The sequence below is a fragment of the Agelaius tricolor genome, unplaced genomic scaffold, assembly GCF_023055355.1.
Source record: "Agelaius tricolor isolate 1412-34295 unplaced genomic scaffold, bAgeTri1.0.p SCAF_3, whole genome shotgun sequence".
Lineage (NCBI taxonomy): Eukaryota > Metazoa > Chordata > Aves > Passeriformes > Icteridae > Agelaius > Agelaius tricolor.
The window spans coordinates 9,686,462-9,694,665 of NW_027269263.1; positions in this window are offsets into that span (position 1 = coordinate 9,686,462).

The window sequence follows — 8,204 nt, forward strand, 5'->3', positions numbered from 1 at the left end:
TTTGATTGAATTGCATTCACTGCAAAAGCTCTGGTAAAATCAGACTGTTGGATAAAATCAGGAAATCTCTACATTTATTCTCTGATTACCAGGCAAGCTCAATTTCATCATGGTGAAGTAGAAGCCAGTGGTTGCAATTACCTTTCTTTCTTTTCATACATTTTTTAATATTTGGGTTTAGGATGGAAAAATTACAAATTAATAAATCTGCACCAAGTCCAGTCAAGACTCTCTGTAATATTATTATTCATATCTCTATTATTAGCAACAGCTGGAATAAATTTTAGCACAAATATTAAACTCCATATTGTAGAATAAGCCACATGGAGTCACTGTAATTTGAGGAGGGTGAAAGTTTCCATAAAAGCTACTGTGAAAGGAATATGACATTATCTTTTTTCAGGTGACTTCTTTGGATTTTATTTTTGCCAGCAGCTACAGTTCTATTTTGCAATAAATTAACTCCAAATAAGCTTAACTTTCTAGTGTTTATGTTGAACAAACACTCCAGAAAAAGCAATGCATCAAGCATTCATTCTGGGCTCTGCTTCTGCTTCTCTTGCACTGAGGTGTAGGGACCAGCTCTGGCTGTGTTAAAGCAAAGGTAAATCCTCAAGCACAGTCACAACAGCCTAAGCCAGCTATGCTGGCTGGGGAGCTATCCCACCAGTTGGCTTTTCACTGGTTCTGTCCCTGCTCTTTTCCCAAGGCATTTGAGAAAGTATCAGCCAACCAGTAAATCAGTTAAAAATCAAAGCAGTAGAACCCTGTACAGCCTGTCAGAGGAAACAATTTGAAAGCCTGATTGAGGGGGGCAGCATCAGGAGGAAGCAGGATGGAGAAGGAGGCAGCTGGGAATGATTGGAATAGCTTTTCTGCCTTCCCTTTTCCTTCTCCATTGTTTGCACAGACCATGCATCTAAGTGACCCTCCAATTGGTAGTAGGATAAAAGAATCACTCCCCAGTGATCCCTGCTGTTCAGCACAGCACTCATCTGCACTCTTGTGAGTTTGCCGCAGACAGGCAAAATTTATTGTAATACTCAAGGAATTTTTAATAAAAATATTGAGCCCATTCTGAATGGAAGTGATTATTTAGATGTGGAAGCACCAGAAGGACCAGCAGAAGTGCTGTGAGAATGGAAGGTGCAGATGACACCTGGGGCATCAAGATGCCAGCACATCTTTGTGCAGCTTATCAGGACCTCCCTAAACTGCAAACAGAGTGAAACAGAGGACAGACTATAGACCAAAGCCCTAAAGTAGTGATGAGAGGCAGCAAAGAGCAGACTTAGAGCTGCTCAAACCCCCAGACAAGAAGAGGAAAATAAATCGTAACCCATGGATGAAACAGGACAAAGAACACATGAGGGTGTGAGAGCATGTCCAAATCCTGTTTTGTTTTGGCTAAAATCACCTTTCCCTCTTCCATTGGCTCACACTGAGATTTGTTACATAGTTACTGCACAGTTCTGGGGCTAGAAATATGGCAATGAAAAGAATTATGAGCCATATGCTCCAACAATACTTACACACCTTTTATCCAAGTGAATGCAAACTCTTGGCTCTCCTGAAATGCTCTAGAGAGACATATGTGTGACTTTCTCCAGCTTTCCCTAAGACAAGTGCACACTTATGAGCTCAGGGTTTCCAGCTCCTCCTGCTAATGGGGACTGAAGAATTCCCTCCTTTCAGCCTAAGGAGATGAGCCTCACTTGCTTTCTTATGGCCACTCACACTCCCTGCAATGTTTCAGATAATTTATTCTTCCTGGTTCCACTCCAGTTTTCTTCTCAGTCAGTAGAATTTCTAACCTTTGCATTTCTATTCAAACATTTTAAAAAACAAGGTACTGAGCTTTGCCTAGTCTAGAGCTTACAAATTTCCCATGGCTTCAGCCCAAAGCCATCTGCAGTTCAGCTGAAACACTCCTAGGATCCCTCAACAGGAGTCTGCAAGCTTTCTGGACAGCATTTGGAGCCTGGAAGGCACAGAAACCAAAACAAGTCACAGTTTGGGAGCAAATCTAGCAAACTCAGCCTTACTGAACCTGCTTGGCAACACCTCTCTACAGGATTTTCTGTCACCTCTAGAAGACCACTCCTAGCTCATTACATCTACCCCTTCCTTCCATCCTTGGGACACCACATCATATTCAGGGGCCCATCTCAGGCTCTTCTGACCTCCCCAGGTCCTTCTTAGTTTTTCCTGTGTGCTGTCCAGAGGCTTCCAGAGATGCTCCATGGCCCAGCATATCTTAACTACTGCCAAGTTCATGCCACAGCTCTGTTCCTCAGGCACAAGGCAACCTTTTCTTTTGTAGATTAGAGGTCATGTGCACTGAGACAGAGCTTCTCTGGAAGCTGCTTCAGGAATAATGAGTGATTTCTGTGCAAGACCTAAGGATTTTTGTGACTCTCATCAATATCACCTTCTCAGGGCAGAAAGGCCAACACTCTTCAGTATAAACCAAGATAATAGCAAACAAACCATTCTGCCAAACCACACTACACCTCTGTACTCTTCATCCTTCCTTGGGAAAAGACAAAGAAATTAATTACCTGAGAGCCAATTTCATTTGTATCACTGCTGCTTAAACAGACCTATTGGTAAAAAGGGTAAAAACACAAGAAAACGAATACTTTTATAAGGGAAAGGACTGGAGAGGAGCCTAAAGGAAAACTCAGGCACAGCCCAACTTCAAAGAAGTGCTGCAGAGATCCATGCTTTGTAATTTGGGCCTGTTTCTTGTTATCTCTGTACTTACATAGATTGACAATTGTGAAGAAGAGAAAAATCATAAAGATGAGGGTTGGTCTTTTTTTGGCATGAGGCTGGCGTCTGCCCTGGGAAATTAATCCATGCTAAGCTGCAGTGAGCTGAGCTGCTGAGTTTGAATTTGTGTCACTGAGACTACTTATACTCATGGCTGGTGTATAAACTCTTATTAGTCAGACATGACAGTGGGTGACATCTTGATGAAAGCAATAGCCTATGGATCACCACCCATTCACTAACAGTTTATAAGAATAATTTTAAATGAGCCATTTTCCCAAAGACCACATATCAAAATATTTTGGGGAGATAATTAAAGCTATACTGGGGGATTTTTTTTTTTTTTTTTTTTTTTTTTTTTTTTTTTTTTTGAGAAAGGGATTAGAAGGTCCCAGAGTTCTTTGTCACTGAAGTAACCACATGTGTCAGCCAAATTGGCTGAGCTATTATATTTAGATTCTAGGAAGAGTTCCTTAGATGTTGAGGTCTTGGATACCTCCCAAAAGATTTGCTCTCTGGACAGTTGAAGCAAAATAAAATTAGAGGAGAAAAGTAGTTCACAGCCACAGCTAGTGTTTTCACTTTTTCTGAATATCACATGGTACGAGATGTTGATGAGAAAAGACTGACTTATGAGGGGTGACTTGACAGGAATCACATTTTCATTTCCTTCATAAAATTTTGTAAGGTTTTTTCTCTCTCTCCAGTGGCCACCTCGATGTTGTTGCCTTTTGGAGGCCAATATGATCCTCCCTATGAGAAAAAGATATCCCAAGGCATTTCCTTTTTTCTTTCTCAAGATGCAGACAGAGGATTCCATTAAATTTTTTAATTTGTTTAAGTGGCTTCTAATTTTCCAGACTCCTGTCATGCCATAAAACTGCCTGATGAATGACAGGGCCCTGCTAGGTTTAGCTGGGGTGTAATGTGAGCTCCCAGGGATGGAAACAATAAAACAGAATTTTCTGAGCACCCGGGGTTTTGCAAGAGACTGCTAGCTCTGACTTCACCACACCCTTTCATTTTGTTACCTCCAGTTCAGCGAGTTGCTGCTGGATTTTGCTACATTTTCTATCATTTTGAGCCCTCTGGTTCCCAAAAGTAGGAGAGAATCCTCCAGATGGCTCAGGGTCATTTAAGAAGATGGCTGATAAGTGCCATGACAGGGACTTGCTGTGCATGTATGGGAGCCAGAGTATGGGTTTGGAATGACATGGCCAAGGCTCACACAGCCCAAGGCTCACACAGCCCAGTTCCTAAAGAACATTTCAGAGGAATCAAAAGGCAGCCTCTCACCTCCCACACTGACCTTCTTTGGAGCTGCCCTACTCTGAAAATCCTCCTTTTTTTTTTTTTTTTTTTTTAGTTATCTATACATTTCCATGGATTGAAAAGAAGAAAGAAAGAAACAAACAGTAGATTTCATCTTTCAGCAGTCATTGCCACATGCTGGTTTTGGAAACCAAGTGACAAGATGATCACGACACAATTCAGTTCACTGTCACTAACACAGTCAAGTTGTCCTGGAAGAGAAGCTTCCTCAGAACTCAAGACTGATTCCTTGGCTTTCTACAGAAACCCAATCAGATCTGACTCATTCCTGCAGAAAATCCTCCTCAACATCCAGGCAGAGGCAGCAATAACTATTTTTGCCCTGTCAGGCTGCCTGCAAGTAATCTATGGATCTGGAACATTATCATTCATAATGAATTGGTCCATCTAGCTGAAAGTGTCACTAAGCAACTGCAACAGCAAGCCTCCAGCTTGGGGCACCACCCTGCCAGCTGTGCCAGCCTGGCCTGCCAGCTGTGCCAGCAGCAGCAGCACAGACACTGACCTCTCAATAGGGCTGTTGTCACAGGTCCCAGGAGTGCCAGCAGCTGTTTCTCTGCCCTGGCCAAGCACAGCCACAGAGCATGGCAGAGGCTGGAACAAGGCTTTCCCCAGCCTTTCTGGAGTTTTCATACGGACTTTTCCAGTCTTTGTGTCCCAGGATTTTGAGATGGGAGTGAGACAGGACTTGCTTGGGAGGGAAAATCCTGAGCCATTCCCACTGAAATCCTGTGCCCTCCTGCTGCTGAGCTCAGGACAAGATTAACTGCAAATCAAGCCCTGAGCAAAATCCCTGTGGGAATAGAATAGGACTGTTCCTTGTCTCCAGCATCTTGCAGCAGCCTGTGCTTGTGTCAGAGTCTGCAAAGCAGGAATGCATATGCCCTTACAGTGACAGCATAGGGGATTTTGCTTTGGTTTTTAATAAGAGATTGATAGGGTAAAGGCAATTGTGGGGGACAGGTCAAACACAGCTAATGAAAAAAAGTAGACCCAGTCTTCATCCTGCTTTATTGCTTCCTAATAGAGTAGTGTTTGGCAATAGCTTGTGTGTTGTAAGGCTTAAGGTTATCAGCAGACTGACTGCAGAGAGCTAGTTAGAATTCATCCTGCATCTGGGACTGTAATCTGGCAATTTAAATGAAAACATGTACTCTGCATAGGTGCATGACATAGACTATTACTATCATTAATACAGGCAATAGTCATAATAAATCACATATTGAGTGTGTTTGTTATTGCAAGGAAAACTTAATTATAATTTCCAAGCTGACAGCATTTGATTTGCTTTTTGCTATCTGTGTAATTAGTTTCCAAGTTACAACTGCAAAATCTGTCTTGGTGGGGGTAGGAGGTGTGGAGTTACAGCTGCAGCCATCGCTCTGGCAAAGACAGCTTTTCCTTGAGAATATTAATTTTTAACACAATAGTAAAACCCAAGTAAAATTCCTCTATAAAGGGGGGGGGCTGCTTGGAAGGCTCCTCTCAGGGAGCCTCCCCTCGCAGTGCTGAGCTGTTTTTGGTACAAGGAGCTCTCTAGTGTCCAGCTGTAGTAGTGCAGCTCGGGAAGAGGATGCTGTGAGCACATAACCTGATCCAATATATGTGCCAGCAAAAGGCCTGGGTCTCTTTTAGGTCCCCGGTGCAAATGTGCAAGGCAAAAAGTTCTACTTAACATCACTATTGTCCAAACCAATAGAGCACCCAGAAGTTTGAAGGCACAGCACAGAGGTCTCCTTCATTCCCTCCTCTGTGGTGGTGTTTGTGGGTCCCCAGGATGAGGGAAGAGATGAGAATCTTGACTCCATGTTTCAAAAGGCTGATCTATTATTTCACGATATATATTATATTAAAAGAAAATTATATGTTAAAATTCCACTACATTAAAGAAAACTACACTAAAGAAAGAGAAAGGAGACATCAGAAGGCTAGCAAAGAATGATCATAAAATCTTGTGACTGACCAGAGTCCTGTGATTGGTCATCAAGTAGAAACAATCCACATGAGACCAATCAAAGATGCACCTGTTGCATTCCACAGCAGCAGATAATTATTGCTTTTCTCCTCTGAGGCTTCTCAGCTTCTCAGGAGAAAAAAATCCTGACAAAAGGATTTTTCAGAAAGTATGTCTGTGACACACCTGTCTTTCTCCACCTGTTCTTTAAAGGAGCTTCTGTTGCACTGCTGAAGTGGCTCCTGCTCAGTCTGTGGGGAGAGGATGGATGTGTGTAGATGTCTGTCTGCATCCAGGCCATGGAAAAAAGGTTTAAACTTCTGCTTTGCTCCTCTCCAGGGACAGCAAAGTGCCTGCCATTTGTGGGTCTAAGGCTGTGTGCTCATACTGGCTAGAGGCAGCCTGTTTGATATGAGTGAATGCCTAATTGCACCCCCTGACTTTTCCTTTATGCAGCTGATTATGTGAAATTTTCTCATGCCAGACAAAATATGCTCATGATCACTAACCATAGAAAGAAAACACCAAAATATGTGTGGGCAGTAGTGTCCAAGGGCAGATCACTTCCCTTTGTTTCTAAAGTAAAGACCCGAACATTTTAATTTGCAGTTGTGCAGGTTTGAGCCCCTGCTAGAATAACAATATATTGTCTTCACACTGAGTTTAATGCTTGCATTTTGTTTTTTCAATGTGTTCGTGATGAACTCACTAAAAATGGATGAAAATGGATGAAAAATCTCTTTGGATATCACTGGGTATCACAGATGGAGAATAATGACTTGACAAATTGGCAAACTGAGATTATCTGCAAATATTATGAGAGGCGCTTGAAGCCCTTATAAAATACATCATCACTTTTAACAGCATTTTTGCTATTATAGCACCTCCCTTGTGGATTCTGTGGTTTAACATTGCAAAAAAAATAATGCCAGAGTTGAAGCTTTGCCACTGAAAAGCATCATCTTGTGCTTCCTATGCTCTGCTGCCCACAGCAAGGTTTATTCCACAGCAGAAAATAAATTAGGCTGTAATAATTAACTAAATGCATTTCAAAGGCAAGAAATCCCACGCAGGGCTACGATGCTCACCTTAAATCACTGCAAACAAAACGAGGGTGGCTTTCCTGTAAGTTGCTGTGAGCCAGAGGTCCCAACATTTTGCCTTCAGAGGGGCTTGCAGCAGGTTTTCCTTTCCTGCCATCGACCTTTCCTTGTCTGAGCTCAGCTTGCAGAGAATCCACAGTTGTAGAAGCTGGAAAACAATTTCAGTGATACAAGCCACAAACAGCAAAGAATCCTGCCAGATTCAGGCCAGTTGTGACAACAATAATTTCTTCTCCACTTAGCATTTTAGTTTAATATTAAGGTGATCATTCTTAATAAATGCAAAACCTATCACTACATTAGTATGTCCAAGCACCCTGTGGAATAGCTGGGATAGGGCAGCCCATTTTCCCTTAATTTTTGCAAACCTGCAGGCATGGTGGCAATGGTTTTATCATTTTCAAGGCACCTTTTCTTTGTTTCTTTTTTAAAGGAAACAAAACAAGACAAAAAACCCCTGCTGATATTTTCAGATGAGATAATTAAAGGAGAGGTCTGCCTCCTCCGAAAACTTTTTGTAAAAGCATCCTCTGATGGTGAATCTCAAAAATATAGGTTCCTTTTTCCTCAGGAATTAGGTTAAAAGTGACTTTTAAGATCTTATTGGAACTTCTGCATAATGCAGGGTGTGGGGTTTCTGCAAAGTCCATGACTAATTTCAGTTTTATTTGCAGTGTTGCAGCACAGAGCCCTCACTCCCTGCTGATTGAATTCAGTCCCCCTCAACTGAATTCAATTGCTATTGAATTCAAGAGAACTGGACCAGAGCCTCAGAAAAAAAGAGCAGTTCCTGGACTCCCAGCACCATTTGTCAGATAGGACTTGGTGTTTTACACTCTGTCACGTTTGAAAATGATAAACTAGAAGATGTGTCAGATGTGTTTTAACAAGAAGAATAAAATCCATAATTCAGGACAGCACAGAAAGCACCTGGTTTTATGCTTCGTTTCCATGTTAAAAAACCAGAAGAGGCTCAGAGAAGCATCTGCTGAGCTTCTGAATGGATTTGGATCTGGTGCAAGTGCCCATCTGCCAAAGGC